This window comes from Microcaecilia unicolor, chromosome 5 (assembly GCF_901765095.1).
Source record: "Microcaecilia unicolor chromosome 5, aMicUni1.1, whole genome shotgun sequence".
Lineage (NCBI taxonomy): Eukaryota > Metazoa > Chordata > Amphibia > Gymnophiona > Siphonopidae > Microcaecilia > Microcaecilia unicolor.
Window position 1 is genome coordinate 212,582,543 of NC_044035.1, and position 22,729 is coordinate 212,605,271.

Sequence of the window (22,729 nt, forward strand, 5' to 3'; positions counted from 1 at the left end):
GCTGGTGCCTCGGAGGGTGTTCCCGGGAGCAGGACCTGGTCCTGTCCGTGGGTTGTTCCGGGCACAAGTTGTGCACCTACTGGAAGCGTTCTTGGTCCAGAGGGATAATTTGTTGATGTAGTAGGTCTTCTCGAGCAGGCGTCCCAAGGCGTCTCTGCCCAGGTGGGTGCGGTTGTGGGCTTCCCTGACCACTGTCCAGGCCAGGGTTTCAGGTATCCATATTCGGCCATCCTGTAGCAACCACCACCCATTGCGCGATTCCAGGCCCTCCTGCCGGGCCCATTCGGTTTCTTGTGGGGCATAGATGGGAGCCTCTGTGGGGAGATGAACGAAAAGCACGGGGTCAGAGGAATGAGGGAGTTGACTCGCCTTCTTGGCCGCATCATCCGCCCGCTGATTTCCACGGGCAATGGGGTCTGTCCGGCCTGTATGAGCCCTGCAATGCATCACAGCTACCTTCTTTGGCTTCCATACGGCCTCAAGTAGTTGGCAGATTTCAGTGGCGTTTGCGAGTCCCTTTCCCTCGGCTGTCAAAAATCCTCTCTCTTTGTACAAGGCCCCGTGTACCTGGAGGGTGAGGAAGGCGTATTTAGAGTCGGTGTAAATGTTCACAATTTTTCCTTCTGCCCACACGACGGCCCTGGTGAGGGCAATCAGTTCAGCCTTCTGAGCTGATGTCCCGGAGGGCAGGGCCATTGCCTCGATTACATGATCTTCGGATACAACGGCGTAGCCAGCTCTCCGAGTCCCTTCGATCACTTGGCTGCTTCCGTCTGTGAACAAGGTAACTCCGCCTTGCCAGGGTTGGTCTTTAAGATCGGGTCTGCTAGAATGTACAGTGCCCATTACCTCCTTACAGTCATGGAGTGGTGGTTCAGGAGCAGGGAGAAGGGTAGCAGGGTTCAGGTTTTTATTTATTTATTATTATTTATTTATTGCATTTGTATCCCACATTTTCCCACCTATTTGCGGGTTCAGTGTGGCTTACAATACATTGTGAGTCATGGAATTACATTGGTTACATTATGGCTATGGGTTATATTGAGAAGAGTTATGGGAAGACAGTCGAAGTCAAACATGTTTTGGGAAAACAAGTCAAAGTCAAACATAGTTTGGGAATGGAACAGTAGAATGTAACAATGGGGAAGTGATCAGCGATAGAACAATGGCGAGAGAACATTAGGGTATAACAGTTCCATCTGTGGGTAGGGTTTTAAGTGTGGTGAGATTAAGGGGAAGAGAGATTAGAAGAGAGTGTATTGCCCTATCTCTGTTAGTGCGTAAGGGCTTCATATGTTTTGATTCTTGCCATAGTTTTTCTCGAAGAGGTGAGTTTTCAATAGTTTGCGGAAGTGGGTTAATTCATAAATCATTTTCAGGTTGCGTGGAAGTGTATTCCAGAATTTCGTGCTTGTGTAAGAGAAGGTTGAGGCATGCAGTGCTTTGTATTTTATGCCTTTGCACTTAGGGAAGTGGAGATTGAGGAAAGTTCAGGATGATCTTTGGCATTTCTGGGTGGCAGGTCTATTAAGGGTTGAGGTTGTGGTTTGATAGAAGTTTTGCCAAGGGAATCATCATTAGGTTGAAAATAGTTGGCGATAGGGGAGATCCCTGCGGTACTCCGCATTCAGGTGTCCATGTAGCAAACGTGGTTGAATTTGATGTAACCTGATATGAGCGTGAGGTTAGGAATCCTTTGAACCAGTTTAGGATGTTGCCTCCTATGCCAAAATATTCGAGTATGTGTAGTAGGATTTCGTGATCGACCATATCAAAGGCACTTGACATGTCAAATTGTAAGAGGAGTATATTGGTGCCGGTTGCAGTCATTTGTTTGAATTTGGTCATCAGGGTAATTAGTTCTGTTTCTGTACTGTGGTTTGACTGGAATCCTGATTGGGCATCATGTAGTATTGAGAACTTGTTGAGATAGTTTGTGAGTTGTTTGGTTACCATCCCTTCGGTTATTTTGGTTATTAGTGGTATAGATGCTACTGGTCTATAGTTAGTTATTTCGCTTGCGTTTTTCTTTGTGTCTTTGGGTATTGGGGTGAGTAAAATTTTTCCTTTTTCCTTTGGGAAAAGTCCATTTTGTAGCATGAAGTTCACATGGTTTGTTAGGTCTGTTATAAATTGTTGAGGAGCTGATTTCATGAGGTTGTTTGGACAGATGTCTAGTTTGCATTGGGATTTGGCGAATTTTTTGAGTGTTTTAGAGATGGAGTCTTCTGATATTAATTCGAATTTGGTCCAGATCCTATCTGCTGGATATATTCCGTCTTCAGGGTCTAGGCAGTTTAGGAGTGTGGCGTATTCGATAGGGCTGGTAGTGTCCCGGATTTGCACCTCCGGGTTTTCACATAGGAGGACTTGGTACTTGACTAGTCGGGAGTTGGTCATCCATCGGGGCCCATGGCTCTCGAGCAGGCCCCGGATAGAGTGGGGCGTTGTCACAAAGAGTGTTTGGCCAAAGGTGAGTTTGTTGGCTTCGTGTATTAGCAGACATGCAGCCGCAATGCTTCGGAGACACCCCGGCCAACCTCTTGCCACGTTGTCCATGCCCTTGGAAAGGTATGCTACTGGTCGTTGCCAGGTGCCAACTGTTTGGGTGAGGACCCCAAGTGCCAGACCCTTCTTCTCATCCACAAACAAGTGAAACGGTTTAGTCACATCTGGCAATCCGAGCGCTGGCGGGGCCACGAGGGCCTTCTTGAGGTCCTCAAGAGCCTTCAACTCGTGTTTCTCCCACTGGAGGGTTTGGGCCTCAAGTTCAGGTCCCTTCAACTTGGTGTATAAGTCTTGGGTCAAAACAGCGAAATTAATGATCCAGATCCGGCAGTATCCGGCTGCCCCCAACTGCGCTCGCAGTTACTTCTTATTTGTTGGAGTGGGTTGGTTGCAAATAGCTTGGGTACGGGGTGTGCCTAGCCTTCGGGTTCCTTCTCGGAGGCGAAATCCCAGGTACTCGACTTCGATCTCGCATATCTATGCCTTCTTTTGGCTGGCGCAGTATCCTTGGGCTTCCAGGGTTTTCAAGAGATAAAGGGTAGCTTCTGCACAGTCCATGTACGTTTCCCAGGCCACTAACAGGTCGTCTACATACTGGACAACAGGCCCGTACTTGTACTGGTATGACTTTAGGTCTTGGGCAAGTTGCTCTCCGAAGAGAGTGGGTGAGTTCTTGAACCCCTGGGGGAGTTGGGTCCAAGTGAATTGCTGCTTGATCCCAGTTTGCAGGTCTTCCCATGTGAAGGCAAACAACTGTTGACTATCAGCGGCAAGAGGGATGGAGAAGAAGGCGTCCTTCAGATCAATGACACTGTACCACTTGGTTTGGGCTGGCACTTGGGCTAGAATTGAATAAGGGTTAGGCACGAGGGCAACTATGTCGGCCACCTGGTTGTTGACCTTCCTCAGGTCTTGGACGGGTCTGTACTCTGATGTCCCTGGTTTCTTAACGGGCAACAGTGGGGTGTTCCAGGCAGATCTGGCTGGTCTCAGGACCCCTTGTTGAAGGAGTTTTTGTAGGTGTGTTTGCATACTGTGGCGGGCAGCATAGGGAATGTGGTACTGTCCTTGATTGACGATCTGGGCGTTTGGTTTTAGTTCGATCCAGATGGGGACGGCGTTGACTGCCAGTCCTCCAGGGTTCGATTCTGCCCACACGCCGGGCACTCCAGCCATGAGGGTTCTCCTCTGCTGTACAAAAGCGGTATCCTGGGAATAGTGGCAGTCGGCGGTGCTTGCAATCAGGGGGGCGTGTAGTCTCCACTCCTCCCGGACAGGGCAGATGAGTGTTACTGGTTGGTCTTCAAACTTGGCTTCTACTTCTCCCATGGCCTTGAATTTTAAGGTGGCTTGGAGCTTGCATAGTAGGTCCCGGCCAATCAGGGGGACTGGACACTCAGGGATATGTATGAACTGGTGAGACACCATCGTCCCTCCAATTTGGACATGACGTTCCTTCAGGAGCGGGGCGGTGAGGGACTTTCCTGAAGCTCCCACAATCGGTATGGTTTCCTTTGTGGGAGGGGCCATGGCAATGGTGATGACAGATAGTTGGGCCCCTGTATCTAATAAGGCCTTCATTAGTTGTGTCCCCACACGGATTTCCACCAGAGGGTCAGTGGGGACTCTGCCCTCCCGGTCACTTCATGCTGGGTAGCCTTGGGCTGCATCAAGGGCCATCTGCCACTCCTGTTGTTCGATGCGTCCCCGGCCCCGGCCTCGTGGTCCTGGCCTGTGGCCCCTCGGACGGTCCTCGTCCGCCCCCTCCCGGCTCTGGTCCCGTGGACTCTCCGTGCAGTCCGCCTTCCAATGTCCTTCTTGTAGACAATTGGCGCACTGGTTCCGTCCTAGAGGGGGCCTCGCACCTCTACCTCTTCGGCCTCCTCTCCTGCCCAGTTGGCTTGGTCCCAGGCGATCTTCCAGCACAGCAGCCAGCACATCCGCATTTTCACGCATCCGTCTACTTGCCTCTCTCCGGGCCTCGGATTTCTCTTCCTGGTCGCGGTATCCGAACACGCGATCAGCTATGGCCTTCAATTGGCTTATGCTCATCCCCTCAAATCCTTCGGTCTTCTGGAGTTTTTTCCTAATATCCGGCACCGATTGGCTGACGAAACTCATAACCACTGTGGGGACATTTTTCGGGTCCTCGGGATTTATGGGGCTGTGTCTCCTATATGCTTCCAGGAGGCGTTCTAGGAAATCCCCTGGGCTCTTATGTTTCTGTTGGACAACGTTGTGGATTTTTCCCATGTTGGTGATTTTCTGTTTCCCCTTTTTCAAAGCCGCTAGGTAGGCCTGCTGATATTGGCGGTTGCGGTTCTGGCCGTCCTCAGTCCGGTAATCCCAGTCGGGACATATGGTGGGCACCTCCCTCCTTAGGCGGTCTTCTATCTGCGCATCGTCTGGGTGGGCTCTTCTGACTGCTTCTTCCATGTTCTGTTGTAACAGGCGCCGTTCCTCAGTGGTCAGGACATGGGCACTCAGCTGTCTGAGGTCACCCCAGGTTGGGTTGTAACTGTATATTATGCCCTCCACGAGTTCTATGAGCTGCTCAGGTTTTTGTTCATATGAAGGTCCATGTGCCTTCCAATTATAAAGGTCAGAGCTAAAGAAAGGGACGTGGGTATAGACTGTTGACTGTATGGGCGGGCCTTCTGGGGTTGGAGTGTAGGTCGTTGACTGACGGATCGGAAACAGGTCAGCAGCATCTGCTCGTCGACTTGGAGGAAGAGCACTTATCGGACTCGACTGGGGAAATCGAGTTATTGGTTTAGTGACTCTCTGACTTTTCCTGTGAGCTCCATGGGCAGTGGGTTGTTCGGTTCCGTAGGGTTCTTCAGCGTCCGACCCTGGGCCAGAGGCCTCGGCAGTACTCGGGCCCTCGGTCAAGTCTGCAAGGTTGGGGTATATCGGACTGTAAGGGGGTGGTGCTGGGTCCTCATCATAGGCCTCTGCCATGCTTAGTATAGGGGCTTTCTCCTTTTCAGGGCTCTGAAGGCTCTGGGTCTTATTTCGGATGTCCTTCGGGGGTCTTGGGAGGGTACTACTGGGAGTGTTTTCAGCGTTGGGAGTGTGTTCTGTGGCCTTCGCGATGGCAAGCGTCGCCGGGGGTTTAAAGGTCTTGGGCTTGGGTTGGGCCTTCAACTTGGTTTTGTGACCCTTCTTCTGGGCTAGCACCATACGTGCGGCCTTTTCCACCTTATGCTGGGCCCATGGCGGCGGGTCCCGGACTACATTAGCCCACCCTTCCACATACGGAATATCCTCGGGACAGCCAGGATTTCCCTCGACTATGACAACATTCTTAACTGCAGCTACTTTCTCATATTCGAATGAGCCTTCCGGTGGCCAGTCGACAAATCTCCCTAGGCCGGGCCACATAAATTGACATTGCTGTATCATCCCAGCTTTACTGCATTGTTCCTGGTCGAACACTTCACTAAAGTGTTCAGTCATTAAATCTAACGGAGTAGACCCACCCCCGCCCATCCTAACCTGAGTGCCAAAGGATAGGAGACAGACAGAGGGGGAAAGGGATGGTGGAGGAGTAAGGGGTCTCGTTCCACCGGACACAAAAGGGTCAACAGTCGGCCTGACCGGAGTGCGGTCGCCTGATCCGGAACTGCAGGCCCACTCACTCAACTTTCACACGCCACAAGAAACCCTCCCGTTCGGTTTCTTCCCGGAGCCTAGTGGGTTTCGGGACCTAGTCCGTACTCAGCACTGGCTAAGGGGGAGATCAAGCCCCTCTTCGACCCTTTACCGGGTCGGTCTACTACCCAGAGTATACTCGCCTGTCTGCTGTCTTCGGACGTGGCCTGCCGGTGCGCTCTCCTCCGGAGGTCAGGAAAAGTGTCTTGCCGGAACCTCTCAGCCCCACTGCCAGCCAGCCGGTGTCGGTCAGCCCTCTGCCAGGGGTGGACACTGAACTCAGCTGTGGCCACTCACCACCCGTTCGGGGGGGGGGGGGGGGGCCGATCACCCGGCCTGACCTCGCAGTGAGGGAGGGGAAAGAATACAATCCGTTTCCCTTATCTCCTGGCTGGCTTGCCAGAAAATGTAACAGGATTATCAGCTAGTAAATCAGGAGACAAGAGGCAACAGGTTCCAAAGGCAAGACAGCTTTTATTGCTAGCAATGTACAGCACGGAGTTCAGTCTCAGGATACTGTGTGTCAGAAATCAGCTGACACTCACATTTATACCTCCCCTGTGGGCCTGCGCATTAGGCCCCTTATACATCACAGTTGGCATGCGCAGTAAACATTTGTAGTTTTGTAGTTCTTACAGTACATACACACGTCATAACACTGAAATGATACTAGCAAAGAAAACAAAACTTATCGCCCTGTTTTAGCACACACACACATAATCACACAATGCTTCTTTCACAGAGTTGATAAGGCTCAATGGAGCTTAAGGCTCAGAGATGCAGGGTGGGGGTGGCGACACTCCCAGACTATCTTATATTCATGTAGCGTCTACGTGCAGGCTGGTTTTGTGTGCAAGCCTTTGCTACTAAATGTTACAAGCGGTTATCTACTGCACCTGCATCCTGTCTCAAACAGTTATTCCAGCAACTTTGGTATCTTGCAAGCAGGAGCTGACAGTTTGTAGTTAAGGCACAGTACAAGAGAATATAAAAGTTCTGTAAAAGTTCTGGTCTGGAATGTGGTATAAAGAAGCCAAAGTCCTTGATTAAATATGCACAGGTCTTGAGGTAGTCCCGTCAGTCCTGATCCGGCACCGATGCAGGCCGGATCCGTACGCCACTCCTACAATTCCATAGCGAATCGGTAGGGAACGGGAATGCATCAACGATAGGGAATGCAAATGAGCTACTCGTTGTAGCTCACTTGCATTCGCTATTTTCCTCGGTTGCCAGTTGGAGAATCGGGACGTCCCTTTCGATTATGCACCTCTTCCTGGTCTCTTCAGCCAATCAAAGCGGGTTTAGCTGTCTGTTGTCAGCGAAATGCGCTCTGATTGGCTTAAGAGAACAGGAAGAGGTGCATAAACGAAAGGGACGTCCTGATTCTCCGGCAACCAGGAAAATAGAAAACTTTTGCTGTGGAGGGGTAAGTGGCGCGGCGAAGGCAAAATAGAAGGGGGAAAAAACCACAAGCGCCGGCAGAGCAAAAAACGGCGAAAAAAAAGACGTATCTTACAAGCGCAGGGAGAGTACGTCCATAAAGGACGCCCCTCACATGCGCTCCCTGCTTTTTTTTTTTCTTTTTTACCTTTTTTGGGGGGCCCTTTTCCTTTCCCATTCCCTCACAGGAGCCCTAATGAGAGGTGCAGACCTCCCGTTAGGGTTCCTACGGTAAGGGAATCGGAAAAACGGTAGTGCATCTCATTATAATGGGCTGCAACGGTAGTGCAGCTCATTATAATAGCTTTTCCGTTTTCGTTGCCTGCTACCGTGGCAGGGAAAATGCCCTTAGTGCATGCCCCCGGTAAACTACTTGCATTTTAAACTGGCTGGAACTAGTTTAAAACGCAAGTTGTGAGCTCATTAGGTTTAGTGCATCTGGCCCTCAGAGCATTGGGGAAAGCCGCAGACAGCGCAGCTCCATGCAGGAAGTCCAGAACTGCTTCTGGAGTCACAGCACTGACCACCAACAATCTCTGGAAGCCCAGGTAAAAATAAAAAAAAATAAATATAACCCACTGGGTTACACTTGCACTGTCTGGGCTGGAGAAAAAGCATACTAAAAAGTCACATGGCTCAAGATATGGCGCTACTGTTTGTGTTCTCTTCCGCTGAGAGGCCTGCCTACGCATAGGAGATTGAAAGTGAGTTTACATGCAATAATTACGCGCAATAAACGCGTAATTCCCGGTGCCGTAATTAGACTGTTGAAGGGAAAAGCCCTGACTACCCCCTTTTTGGGAGGGTGGGAAGCGTATGGCACGTCTTCATGAGCTGCTAAAATTCTGTTCTTAAAAATTATTGTTGAAGAGATTCTTTCTGTCACAAAAGTTCTGTGTAATGATGTATGTAAAAAAAATAAAAAAGCAGACGAAAATCAGACGCAGTAGACAACACCTTAGTGTTTTCAGGGTGTCAGCAGCTCATGCAAGAATCAACTAGCGCCCAGTATTTTATTAAATTTAATTTCCACGCTGGAAATTTCCTTTAACATATGTAACAAATGAACTGTCTTTGAGTGCTTATGCTCCGGGGGTGGGGATCACATTATCAGGTGCTATTATGACCTGTGTTGGATGTCACAGCACTTCCACCATCAGCTCTTCAACTAGTCCTTATTGCACTGGCTGCGAAGGCAGAATCAGGCTACTGATGTAGGGCACTTTGTTTTATTTTCAGGCAAAAAAGCCATTACAAAATTTTATGGGCTAACTGTAATGTCCTTTGAAGGATGATTTCAACGATGCACACATCCCGATGTATGACTGGCTCAAACCAGATGCACTAAAGGTCAGACGAAATGCTATTGCTAATTTAATGAAATTTGCCTGCTCCACCTTTCACGAAAATCCTGGTTTATCCTGCCGTGTCCTGTGTGCCCTGTGCTCTGCCCTACTCCGGATCTTCCTGGCTTGAAAACGGGGCGTGGCAGCAATTGGGGCGATGATGTTTTGATGGGGGCGTGGCTAGTGGCTGTAAAACGCCCGGTGTCTGTGTCTGGAATAGATGAGGAGTGACGGAAAAAAGTTGCACTTCATCATCATCTCCATTTTGTGGTTCGCATGACAATAATAGAAATTGCCATGTGCTACCCACAAAACAGGGTAAACTGCAAATCTGCACAAACCAGTGGGATACTTTGTGGTCAGGGCAGGCTCACCTGTTTGGTAAGCCCTAGGCAAACAAGCACATTAGGCCCCCATCATCAAATAAATGTGTTTCAAAATTTCCACAAATGAGGTTCCCTCCTTTCTCATTGTAGAGGAGAACATAGACTGAGACAGGTAAGAAACCCTGTTGTGTGTGGTGGCCTGGACAACAATATAAGGGGATGGGAAGAATACATTGATTTTCTACCAGCAGCTGTCTTACCAGAGCAAAAATCTGCCTTGGCAGCAGTTGAGAGGACCAGGGGCGTAGCCAGACTGGCGGGAGGGGGGTCCAGAGCCCGAGGTGAGGGGGCACATTTTAGCCTACGTGCAAGACGTCAGGACTCACAGAAACAGAATCCAGATCAGCAACGCGCCGGAGACCAGCGCTGAAGAGGACTTCGGCTCCGCCAGCAAAGGTACCTGATAACGGCGGCGGGGGAGGGTTGGCGGCGGCGGGAGGGGGGGCGGCGGTGGCAGCGGGGGATGAAAGCAGGGGGGCCAGGGTTAAATCTGCGGGGGCCCATGCCCCCGTGGCCCTACCTAGCTATGCCCCTGGAGAGGACCCAGGGGTGGACTGACAGTGCTCTGGGCCCCTGAGCAGTAAGGGTCATTAGGCCCCCCCATATACATACTGCCGCTCCGCAGCCCCCCACCCCCCATACTAGTGCGCCCTCCCCAGTCCTACTTTGAAGGGCTCTGGTGGTCTAGTGGCCTCTTTGGGGGCAGGAAAGAACCATACTCTTTCCTGGCCGCTGCTGCTCTGCTCAGTGACGGTGTTGCCGTTTTTCAAAATGGTTGCTAGAACTTCCTGTGGTAGTCTTGCGAGACTGTGCAGGGAAGTCTCAGCATCCATTTTGAAAGTGTGGCGGCACCAGGCAAAGTAGCTGGAGCAGGCCCTTCAAGGCAGGACTGGGGACAGCACCTCTGAGACATTGGGCACTGCCTGGTTACCCGCATGGTTGGTCCGCCCCTGAGAGGACCTCCCCTAAACATTTACCCCCTGATTCTATATAGGGAATGATAAAATTATGTATCATACCTGATAATTTTCTTTCCATTAATCATAGCTGATCAATCCATAGACTGGTGGGTTGTGTCCATCTACCAGCAGGTGGAGATAGAGAGCAATCCTTTTGCCTCCCTATATGTGGTCATGTGCTGCCGGAAACTCCTCAGTATGTCGATATCCAAGCTCCATCCGCAGGACTCAGCACTTAGAGAATTACACCCACAAAGGGACACTCTGCCCAGCTCACCACCGCCGAAACGGGGGAGGGGAATTAACCCAGTTCATCCCCACACAAGTGGGGGAGGGGAATCCGTCCAGCTCATCCCCGCGGAGCGGGGGAGGGACACCACACCCGCCGATGCGGGGGGATCTGGCTTATCCTGCAACCACAACCGCGGGAGGAGCTGACTGACCCTAACACCGCCGAAGCGGGAGGGGTACAAAGCTGCCCAACTGCCGCACGAAGCGGGAGGGAGCGCCGGCAGAATTTAAGTCTCAATCCAGCCCCGTAAAACGGAGGGGAGAGGAATGCAGCAGCTCACTGTAACACAAATTCGTCTCAACTCTTGAAGAATCCATTGAAAAACTTGAACACGAAGTCCTCCTGAACAGGAACTGAAGACTAAACTTGAACCTGAAATGCAACCAGAATATAAACAATACAGATATCTGGGAGGGGCTATGGATTGATCAGCTATGATTAATGGAAAGAAAATTATCAGGTATGATACATAATTTTACCTTCCATATCATCATGCTGATCAATCCATAGACTGGTGGGATGTACCGAAGCAGTACTCACCCAGGGCGGGACATAGAAATCCCTGACCGCAACACTGAAGCTCCAAACCGGGCCTCCGCCCGAGCAGCCACAGTCAAGCGGTAATGCCTGGAGAAGGTATGGGCCGATGCCCAAGTTGCCGCCTTGCAAATCTCTTCCAAGGAGACGGACCCGGCCTCTGCCATCGAGGCCGCCTGAGCTCTAGTGGAGTGAGCCTTCAGCTGGATAGGCGGCACCTTCCCCGCGGCCACATAAGCCGCTGCAATGGCTTCCTTGACCCATCTTGCCACTGTAGGCTTAGCAGCCTGCAGACCCTTACGAGGACCTGCAAACAGGACAAACAGATGATCCGATTTCCGGAAATCATTGGTCACTTCCAAATATCTGATGATGACTCGTCTCACATCCAGATACTTGAGAGCAGAGTATTCCTCTGGGTAGTCCTCCCTACGAAAGGAAGGGAGACAGAGCTGCTGATTCACATGGAAGCGAGAAACAATCTTGGGCAGGAAGGAAGGCACTGTGCGAATAGTCACTCCTGCCTCAGTGAACTGCAGAAGAGAGTGCCTGGAGCTCGGAAACTCTTCTGGCTGAAGTGATAGCCACCAAAAAGACTGCTTTCAACGTCAGGTCTTTCAGAGATGCCCTCGACAAGGGTTCAAAAGGCGGCTTCTGCAAGGCTCTTAGCACCAGGTTGAGATTCCACGCAGGCACCACTGAGTGCAGAGGAGGGCGCAGGTGATTAACTCCCTTGAGAAAGCGCACCACATCTGGCTGCGAAGCCAGGGAAGCACCCTTCAGGCGGCCCCTGAAGCAAGCCAGAGCCGCTACCTGGACTTTAAGGGAACTGAGTGACAGGCCTTTCTCCAGACCTTCTTACAGGAACGCCAACACTGAAGAAATTGGAGCAGTGAAGGGAGAAAGTGAGCCTGCTTCACACCACGCTGCAAAGGTACGCCAAACCCTGGCGTAAGCAGTAGAAGTAGAGCGCTTCCTCACTCTCAGCATAGTGGCGATGACCTTGTCTGAGAAGCCCTTCTTTCTCAGACGCTGCCGCTCAATAGCCAGGCCGTAAGACCAAAGGGGGAGGAATCCTCCATCACCACGGGACCCTGATGCAACAGGCCCAGCTCCACTGGCAGCCGCAGAGGATCGTCCACTGAGAGCCTGATCAAGTCCGCATACCAGGGACGTTTGGGCCAGTCCGGACCCACCAGGATTATCCGGCCCGGATGCTTTGCCACCCGGTCTAGCACCCTGCCCAACATGGGCCAGGGCGGGAACACATAGAGAAGCTCCTGTGTCGGCCACTGTTGGAGAAGAGCATCTACTCCCAGGGATCGAGGGTCCCGTCCTCTGCTGAAAAAGCGCGGCACTTGGCAATTGGCCGATGATGCCATCAGATCTAGGCTCGGCTGGCCCCAGCGCTTCGTGATGTCCAAGAACGCCTGAACAGATAGCTGCCACTCTCCGGGATCCAAGGTATGGCGACTGAGAAAGTCCGCCTTGACATTCATGACTCCGGCAATGAGGGCCGCTGACAGCTATTCCAGGTTTGCTTCCGCCCACTGGCATAGATTCATGGCCTCCTTGGCTAGAGGGGCACTCTTGGTACCTCCCTGGCGGTTGACATAGGCCACAGCCGTGGCATTGTCCGACAGGACCCGTACTGGTTTCAACGCCAGTACCGGGATGAACTCCAAAAGCGCCAACCGAATGGCTCTGAGTTCCAGGAGGTTGATAGACCACTTTGCCTCTGCAGGAGACCAGAGCCCCTGCGCTGTCCTTCCCAAGCAGTGGGCTCCCCAGCCCGACAAAGAGGCGTCCGTCGTGACGACAATCCACTCCGGGGTCACCAGAGGCATTCCTGCAGACAACTTGTCTGTCTGCAGCCACCAGCTCAGCGCCTTGCGCGCTGCTGGGTCCAAGGGAAGGCGCACAGCAATAATCCTCCGACACCGGAGTCCAGCGCTGCAGCAGAGAGTGTTGTAGTGGTCTCATATGAGCCCTGGCCCAGGGCACTACTTCCATCGTGGCCATCATAGAGCCCAACAGCTGCACATAGTCCCAAGCCCGAAGAGGAGAGGCTACTAGGAACTGGTCCACCTGAGCCTGAAGTTTGACAATCCGATTGTCTGGCAGGAACACTCTGCCCACTTGGGTGTCGAATCGAACTCCCAGATACTCCAGGGACTGAGTCGGGCGCAGCTGGCTCTTCTCCCAGTTGATGATCCACCCCAGGGAGCTCAAAAGAGCAATCACCTGGTCCACAGCTTTGCCGCACTCTGCATAAGAGGGGGCTTGGATCAACCAGTCGTCCAGATAAGGATGGACTTGTACTCCTTCCTTTCGCAGGAAGGCCGCGATGACCACCATTACTTTGGAGAAGGTCCGCGGAGCAGTAGCCAACCCGAAAGGGAACTGGAAGTATCGGCCCAGGACTGCAAAACGCAGAGAGCGTTGATGAGGAGGCCAGATGAGAATATGCAGGTACGCTTCCTTGATGTCCAAGGAAGCCAAGAACTCCCCTGCCTTCACTGCCGCTATAACAGAGCGGAGAGTCTGCATGCGAAGTGCCGCACTTTCAAGGCCCGATTGACCCCTTGAGGTCGAGGATAGGCCGGACAGAACCTCCTTTCTTTGGTACCACAAAGTAAATGGAGTAATGTCCCTTGCCAATCTGATTTTCTGGCACCGGAACGACCGCACCCAGGCGTATCAGGTTGTCCAAGGTCTGCTGCACTGCCACAGCTTTGACCGGAGACTTGCAGGGAGAGAGTACAAACCCATCTCTTAAGGGTCGGCAGAACTCTAGCTTGTAGCCGTCTCTGATGACTTCCAGAACCCAAGCGTCTGAAGTTACCCTGGTTCAGCCATGGAGCAGGGCCCCGTCATTGGGTACGAGACCCTGGGGGAGGACCGGAGGGCGCACCTCCGGGACGGCGGTCTCTGCGAAAGGAATGCTGCTTGGGGGAGAAGTTCCTTTGAAGGAAGAGGGGGCAGAGGAGCCCGACTTGCCCGGGCGGTACCGACGGGCTTCCTGAAACCGTCCTCTGGAGATACCGGGGCGAGCACTGGCCCGAGCCCTGACCTCTGGTAACCTCTTGCCCTTAGACGTGCCGAGATCGGTCACGATTTTGTCCAGCTCGACCCCAAAGAGCAGCTTGCCTTTAAAAGGCAACTTAGCCAGGCAGGACTTAGAGGTGTGGTCCGCAGACCAATGTTTCAGCCAAAGCCAGCGCCGCGCAGAGACTGTCTGAGCCATACCTTTAGCCGAGGCTCTCAAGACATCATACAGTAAGTCTGCCAAATAAGCCAAGCCCGATTCCAGGGCCGGCCAATCAGCCCTCAAGGAAGGATCCGAGGGGGAAGCCCGCTGCACCATCGTCAGGCACGCCCTGGCCACATAGGAGCCGCAAACTGAGGCCTGCAAACTTAAGGCAGCCGCCTCGAAGGACGACCTTAAAGCCGCTTCCAATCTTCTGTCTTGGGCGTCCTTTAGGGCCGTGCCACCTTCCACCGGCAACGCCATTTTCTTAGTCACCGCAGTGATTAAAGAATCCACGGTAGGCCAAATAAAGGCCCCACGTTCACTTTCAGGCAAAGGATAGAGGCGGGACATAGCCCTAGCCACTTTGAGGCTCGCTTCCAGGACATCCCATTGAGCCGAAATTAAGGTGTGCATGGCATCATGCACGTGGAAGGTTCTAGGTGGGCGCTTCGTCCCCAGCATAATGGCAGAGCCAACAGGGGCTGAGGGAGAGACGTCCTCTGGCGAGGAAATCTTCAAAATGCTCATGGCCTGCAAAAACAGGTTGGGCAAATCCTCTGAGCGAAAGATCCGCGCTGCAGAGGGGTCATCCGCTCCATCCGAGCGGGAATCCATCTCCTCCAAGGAATCCCAAAGGACCGTTGGGAGAACTCAGATACGCTGCCCTCATCTACATCAGAGGAAACAGCGTCCTCTAAGGCCTGGGAATCCACCCGAGGGCGTTTACTTCCTGGGGCCTCAACCCCGTTATCGGACAAGGGAGAAGGGGCAGCGTTTTGCATAAGGAAGGCCTGATGCAGCAGCAAAATAAACTCGGGGGAGAAACCCCCCAGTGAATTTCAGCAGCCTGGGCCACAGCCCTAGACGCACCCTCAACCGGCGCTCGCAAGAGCGGGGGATCCAAGATGGCGTCCGGCGCGACACTCCGTGAAGGAGCCGCGCAGGAAGAACGGCGCTTAAGTTTAGCCGCTTTTTTGCCGTCGCCCAAATCAAGGGCGGCCATGGCATGAACGTCTCCCAGCTCAAGGGCGGCCCAAGAAGAAGCCGTCCGAGCAGAGTGGCCGGCCAAGATGGCGGAGGCGAGCAGCGGGGATGGGCGTTTATGGCGGGAAAAACCGCCACGCCGGAGAAAGACCCGGGACACTGACCGGCCTCCAAACTGACACCCAACAAGGGCGAATCAGACTTTAAAACCCCCGCATCCCCGCTAGGAGCGCACACGCGGTCCGGGGAGCGATTCTTCGCGCCCTCGCCCTCCGACGCCATAGGCCACGTGGAGATCAATCGGGGAACCCCCTGCCCGCTATAAAAAGGTAAAAATTACCTGCTTCTCGCTCCGAGCTGTAACGACCTGGTGTCCCAGTGAGTAGCTGCAATAAACGTTTAAATAAACGTCGAAATAAACGCCCTTAAAGACGTCCAAAATTTTTTTTTTTTTTTTAACGAAGCCAGCGGGAGGGGGGAGAAAAGGAGGGACCTGGCACCACCAGGTTTGCACTTGCTCAAGAAGAGCCCTCAACCCCAGGTACTCAACAAAACCTAAAGATTAGGCTTGGAGACCTAGCCAGAGCTGCTGCTGTGTGTGACCACCACCTGCTGAGATAGAGAACATACTGAGGAGTTTCCGGCAGCACATGACCACATATAGGGAGGCAAAAGGATTGCTCTCTATCTCCACCTGCTGGTAGATGGACACAACCCACCAGTCTATGGATTGATCAGCATGATGATATGGAAGCACAGTTAGGTGCGCAGTAGAGTGTCTAGTTAAAGAATAGCACTTAGTTAATTGGTGCTAAATTAGTACTCCAAGCATTAATTGGCTCTAGTTTGTAGTTATGCACGTAACTGACTTAAGACCCTATTCTATAATCTTACCCCCGGATTCTATATAGTGTGCCTAGAGACCTGCGCCAAAATGTAGATGTATTCTATAACAATGTAACTTAATTGGCTTAACGAGCTAATCAGCATTGATAACAGCACTTAAGTAATAATGAGCAGTAATTGGCAATTGTCACTTAAAGCCTAGCCCCCCCCCCCCCGGGGGTTACCCTGCTGCCACTTATAGGGTCTATCCCCAGCACAGCTCAGGTCCACCTGCTGCTTGTGCTCTACACTAGCACCCTCCTCCCACCAACTGGGTCACAACCGACTCTGGGCAAGTCTCCCACTCTCAAATTATCCCCAGCGATTTCTAGGTTACTGGAGGCCACACTCCCAGTGGTCCCACAGTTCCCAGAAAGCACTCACAGACCCAACACACAAACCACCAGGATTCTTTATCAGTCCAGATGAAGAGGCAATAAACTGAAAATTGTTTACTGTCTTAAAAATTGAACAATGAACAAAAAATGTGAATCAGCAAACAATAACAGGTAACTAAAATATGGATCAATTATAACACTAACTAAACCTTTGTTTACTTTCTAAGTACCTAGGAAGATCAGGACATATAGCTGCTCACAAGTTATCAAATGTAACTGTTTACAGGGTCTTAGCAAAGAGACTCTGCTTGCAGCTTACATTTTTGGGCCATCCGTGATTCACACAGGCACTGCGGGGTCTTTCCTCTGCCGCATCAGGCCCTCGCAACAGAAAGTTGCATCAGAGAGGGCTGGATGTGGCAGAGGGAAGGCCCCGACCCGGAGTGCCCAAAAATGTAAGCTGCAAGCACTTCAACGGCGGAGGGGGGCTGCAGGGAATGATGTGCTGGACTTTCTGGGAAGAGGGGGCTGCAGGGAATGGAGAGGTGTGCTTGGACTTATGGGAGGAGAGGGGCTGCAGGGAAGAAAGAGATGTGCTGGACTATCTGGGAGGAGAGGGGCTGCAGGGAAGGGAGATGTGTGCTGGACTATCTGGGAGGAGGGGGTCTGCAGGGAATTGAGAGGTGTGCTGGTATTTCTGGGAGGGGGGGGGGTCTGCAGGGAATGGAGAGGTGTGCTGGACTTTCTGGTAGGAGGGAGCTGCAGGGAATGGAGAGATGTGCTGAACTTTCAGGGAGGAGAGGTGTCCTGAAGAGGTAGGGGCTGCAGGGAAGGAGAGACTTTTGTGGTTGGGGGGGGTGGAGACCTATGTGGCTGGGGGAGGGGGTGCTGAGACCTATGTGTTTGTGGGGGGAGGGGTATGTGCATAGCTGCTGAGAGGGGGGCAGGGGGGACAAAATTACCTGGGCCTGGGCCTCCAAGGGGAGCCCGGCGCCGCAGTCCCACCCACCCTCCGTCGACAACCATCTGCCCCCTGCATTGAAATCGCAGTCTCACCTCTGTGAAAGCAGCGCTACAGGCAGCAGAACGCCTCCCTTCGGCCCTCCTTCCCTCCCTGTGTCCCGCCCTTGTCTGACGTAACTTCCACGAGGGCGGGACACAAGGAGGGAAGGAGGGCTGAAGGGAGGCATTCTGCTGCCTGCAGCGCTACTTTTACGAAGGTGAGACTGCAATTTCAATGCAGGGGGCCCGGCCCGGTGGCAGATGGAGGGGGGGGGAGGGGCGGTGACCTCGGGGGGGGGGGGGGGGGGGAGAGCAGTGGTGGCGACCTCGGGGGCGGGGCCCCGGGGGCGACCTTGCCCCGGGCCCAGCCCAGTCTCTTGGTGGCCCTGGGTATGTACCATGAAAAATTGCTTGGACACTAAGGGTGCCATGAACCAAAAAAGTTTGGGAACCACTGACCTGTAATTCTACCCATTCCAAGTCACCCTGTCTGAGGTTGATGAGGCCAAACAAAAGTAACCTCTATCTCTAATCACCAAGCTCCCTAATTTCTGCTTCTGTATGAGGCAAAAGGTTGGTAGGGCCACGGCTCCAGCAGCCAAGGCTGGTGTTATTAAGGACCCCAGGATAGAAACTGAGGATGGGGCCCCAAAGCCCACCTGCAATTTATGCTTTATTCAGTTTGAGGTAGGTTTGGGGCACCCTGTGGGCCCGGGCAATTGTCCTCTTTGCCATCCCTAATGCTAGCCTTGCCAGAGGCCCACCCCATTCCTTTGTCTATACACTTATATATCAGAAAAACAAATATCCCATTAGTATTCTCATAGATTCTGCTCTCTCGACCCTCATATCCTGTTTCCTGCCTGATTTGTCTTTAACCATTAGGTAGACTAGGTACCTGGTGGGCTATGGTGGCAGCTTCTGGATGGGGGGAAAGAGCAGCACCTGCAGAAATGAAAGTCAAATAATAGTTGCACTAACTCAGGGATATTCACTTCAAGTCCCAAGGGCGACAGATGGGTCATATTTATGAATTTGCATAAGAGATCTGCATACAATGGGGTAATAGCATTCAAATCTCACATGCATATTCATTAGGGGTATTCTGTGGCTCCTGGCCGGTTAAATAGCACTTAACTGACTAAGTGCTAATATTCAGCCTGAGGTAGTTAGGTATCTCCGCTGAATATTAGCTCTTAGTAGCTAACCGGTTATATCGTGTGATTTGAACTAGCTAGCCATGAATATTCAGCGCTTCACTGGCTAAGTTTAGTGGCCAAATCAGACCACCTAAATAGCAGTCCTATCTTTGGCCACTATAAACTTAACCAGCCAGCGCTGAATATTAACTTGGCCAGTTATGTTTAAACCAACTAAAAAAAACCCTGATATTCGGCGCCAGTTACTGGAAATGGCTCGGCATTGAATATCCAGGCTCAGCATCAATCACGGCACTTTGCCCAGCCTGCCTTCTGCGGGCTGAATATCAGCCAGAAAATCTTCAGGTAAGAGTCCAAAAGGTAATTAGGTGGAGGGAGGAGGAAGGGGAAACATAAGGCTGAAGGTTCACCTAGGGTGCCTAACAACCTTGCACTGATTCTGCTTCCCTTGCATTTTTCTACTGTTTTTTTTTTTTTTTGCCTGTCCTCTGGAGCTTCTCTTACTATCTTCAAGACCACTTCTGTTCCTCTTCCTCTACATACAGAGCCAGCTCAAGGCTATCTGATGCTCTAGGCACACCTTCAGACAGGTATCCTCCCCCCCCCCCCCACTGGGGGTGACTCAAAGCTCTACCGTCCAGTGTCCAGGATCTCCCATTCCTCTCCCTTCTCCTACCCAGGTGGCCAGCATCTTTCCTTGATCTCCATACCTTCCCCAGTGCCCAGCATTTCCCTTCTTTACCTTTCTCCTGTGCTTCCCTTTTTCTCTCCATGTGTCCAGCATCTCTGTCCTTCCCTCCTGCCCCTCCCCCCAGTTGACCAGCATTTCTCTCCTCCTTACTGCCTTGCATAGGTGTTTAACATTTCCCCCCTTCCCTATCCCTTGCCATCACTGCTGCTGTCCTCCACCGCCTTCTGCCCAAACCTGCAGCACCCCAAAGTAAAGGAAGCATGGCGGTAGGCCTTTGACACCACCTAAGGTCATGGCTTATGTCCTCCCCCCTCCGATCTGAGCTTCCTGTGCACAGGCAGGTGCTCAAAGGTTCGCAAACGTGAAAATGCAGCTTTCTCTGTCTTATGTTCCACAATGCCACCCCCAAAGCCTGCCATCCTAGGCAGACACCTAGAGGGGCATAATCGAAAGGGACGTCCTCGCAGAATGTCTAGATCCAGGAGCGTGGACATCCGTATTTTCAAAACAAGATGAACGTCCATCTTTTATTTCGATAATACGGTCAGGAATGTCCAAATCCTTAAATTTGGTCGTCCCTAGACTTGGTCGTTTCTGATTTTCGGCAATAATTGAAACCAAGTATGTCCATCTCAGAAATGACCTAATGCAAGCCATTTGGTTGTGGGAGGAGCCAGCATTTCTAGTGCACTGGTCCCCCTGACATGTCAGGACACCAACTGGGCACCCTAGGGGGTACTGCAGTGGACTTCATAAATTGCTACCAGGTACATAGGTCCCTTACCTTGTGTGCTGAGACCCCCAAAACCCACTACCCACAACTGTACACCACTTCCATATCCCTTACAGGTGAAGTGGGGCACCTAGATGTGGGTATAGTGGGTTTCTAGTGGGTTTTGGAGGGCTCGCTGTTTCTTCCACAAACGTAACAGGTAGTGGGGGGGGCATAGGCCTAGGTCTGCCTCAGGGGCATAGCTACGGGTGGGCCCAGGACACAATCTCGGCTCAGACCCACCCAGTTTTACAGCAGCTGAGCTGCGCAGCCACAGCCTAGTTTCTGCCATCATGGCAGCGGCCCGCTTAGCCACCTCCCACCTGCTCAGCAGTTGGAACTCACTGGCAGCTCTTCTGACTTGATCCTCCTCCTCAGCGCTGCCTGCATTGCCATCTCACGCCAGTGACGCCGCACCTCATATAATCTTGCACTAAAGTCTCGTGGCCGCTTTGTTATTCATGTATAGTAAGCAACCTCAGCTCAGCTGCACTGCCTGCTCCCCCCCCCGCCCCCCCGGGCCATCCCCACCCCGAAGTGCACATGGCACAATGGTGCCACGCCGCACTCAGTGCCGCATGGGAAAGACTGCCGGCCTGGCTGTGTCATGGGCGTGGCTCCTTAGTTCACACTGTGCTCCTGCCTGTGCCTGGTGCCCTCACCTACCCTGCCAGCCGAGTCTATGATTTTCAGTCTGTTCTCTTCTTGGGGAGTCAATTGATCACAGTCACAGAAGCAGTAGTAGTACTCCTCCATGGCCCCACAACACAGCTACAAGAGCCAGGTAATAAACATATATATATATTTTTTTATTTTTTAACCTGTCATGTAGTAATTGTACTCAAAATGCTGGCTGGTAGTGGGCTTCTAGGCAGGGTAAGCACTTCACTGCCTAGGGCAAAAAAGATATATTTAATGATTAAAATATACCTTTTTTGCCCTAGGCAGTGAAGCGTCCACCCCCAAACCATAAGCTCACCACCAGCTACCATTTTGATTTGTAATCAAAATGATGGCCCTGGTGGTGGGCTTCTGGGTGGGGGGTGGACGCTTCACTGCCTAGGGCAAAAAAAAGGTATATTTAATCATTAAATATATCTCTTTTGCCCTAGGCAATGAGGAGCCCATCCCTACCCAGAAATTCACCAACAATAATTTTAATAGTGCCCATGTTAATTAAAATAAATTATCTATTTCTCTCATTTTGATGGGTTTTTAGGTGGGGATGGTCTCTGCGGTGCCTACATTAAAAAAAAAAAGTGTAGGTGGTTTTCTCTGGGTAGACCAGTGTGAAGGTGGATTCTGCATTGCCCAGGACATTAAAAAAAAGTCTTTTATATTTAATGCCATGGGGTGTGGGTGGTTAGGGAGTAGGACAGGGCTGATGCTAGACTACAGGGAGGGGTGGGGTGGTAGGATAGGGCTGATGCTTAGCTATGGGATGGATGGTGGGAAAGGGAAGGATTGATTCTGGGCTACAGGGAAGGATGGGTGTGGGTAAAGGGAAGGGCTGATGCTATGGGGATGGATAGGGAGTAGGGAAGGGACAAGCTGATGCCAGGCTGCTGTGATGGATGGAAGGGGTGGTAGGGAAGGGAAGGTCTTTATGTTTTATGTTTTTGTAATATGTTTTAAAATTATGTGTGTTGAATTGTGACCTGCTTATAATGGCAGAGACAGTGTGGCATAGGAATTTAGAAAATCAATAAATTTCTAATTTTTGGTCCTTTATTCTGTAATTGATGAGCAGGGCCATGCCAACACAGTAAGCGGGGTAAGCACCGCGGTGGGCACCGACCTCTGGAGGGCGCCGCCGCGGTGCTTACCCTCGCCGCCCTGATGGCTTTACATCTTTTACGTCCGACAGTCACAGCACAGCGTCAGTGAAAGCGCTGCCGATGTCTCCAGCCTTCCCTTCGCGCTCGCTCGTTCATTCCCTCAGTGTCCCGCCCTCGCAAGGAAATGACGTCAGAAGAAGGCGGGACACTGAGGGAACGAACGAACGAGCGCGAAGGGAAGGCTGGAGACGTCGGCAGCGCTTTCACTGACGCTGCTCAGCTGCTGCGACTGTCGAACGTAAAAGATTTAAAGCCCCCAAGGTGGCGCGGAGCTGAGGTAAGGGAAGGGCAGAGAGGGACATGGATGGGAGGGCAGGGCCCAGGAAGAGGAGAAATTGCTGGAAATGGAGGGGAGGGGAATTTGGAGGATTGTTGGATATTGATGGAGGAGGGAAGGGCAGAGAGGGACAAGGATGGACATGGATGGGAGGCAGGGCCCAGGGAGAGCAGAAATTGCTGGAAATGGAGGGGAGGGGAGAGAGGAGAATTGCTGGATATGGATGGAGGAGGGGAGGGCAGAGAGGGACAAGGATGGACATGGATGGGAGGGCAGGGCCCATGGAGAGAGGAGAAATTGCTGGACATGGAGGGGAGGGGAGAGAGGAGAATTGCTGGATATGGATGGAGGAGGGAAGGACAGAGGGACAAGGATGGACATGGATGGGAGGACAGGGCCCAGGGAGA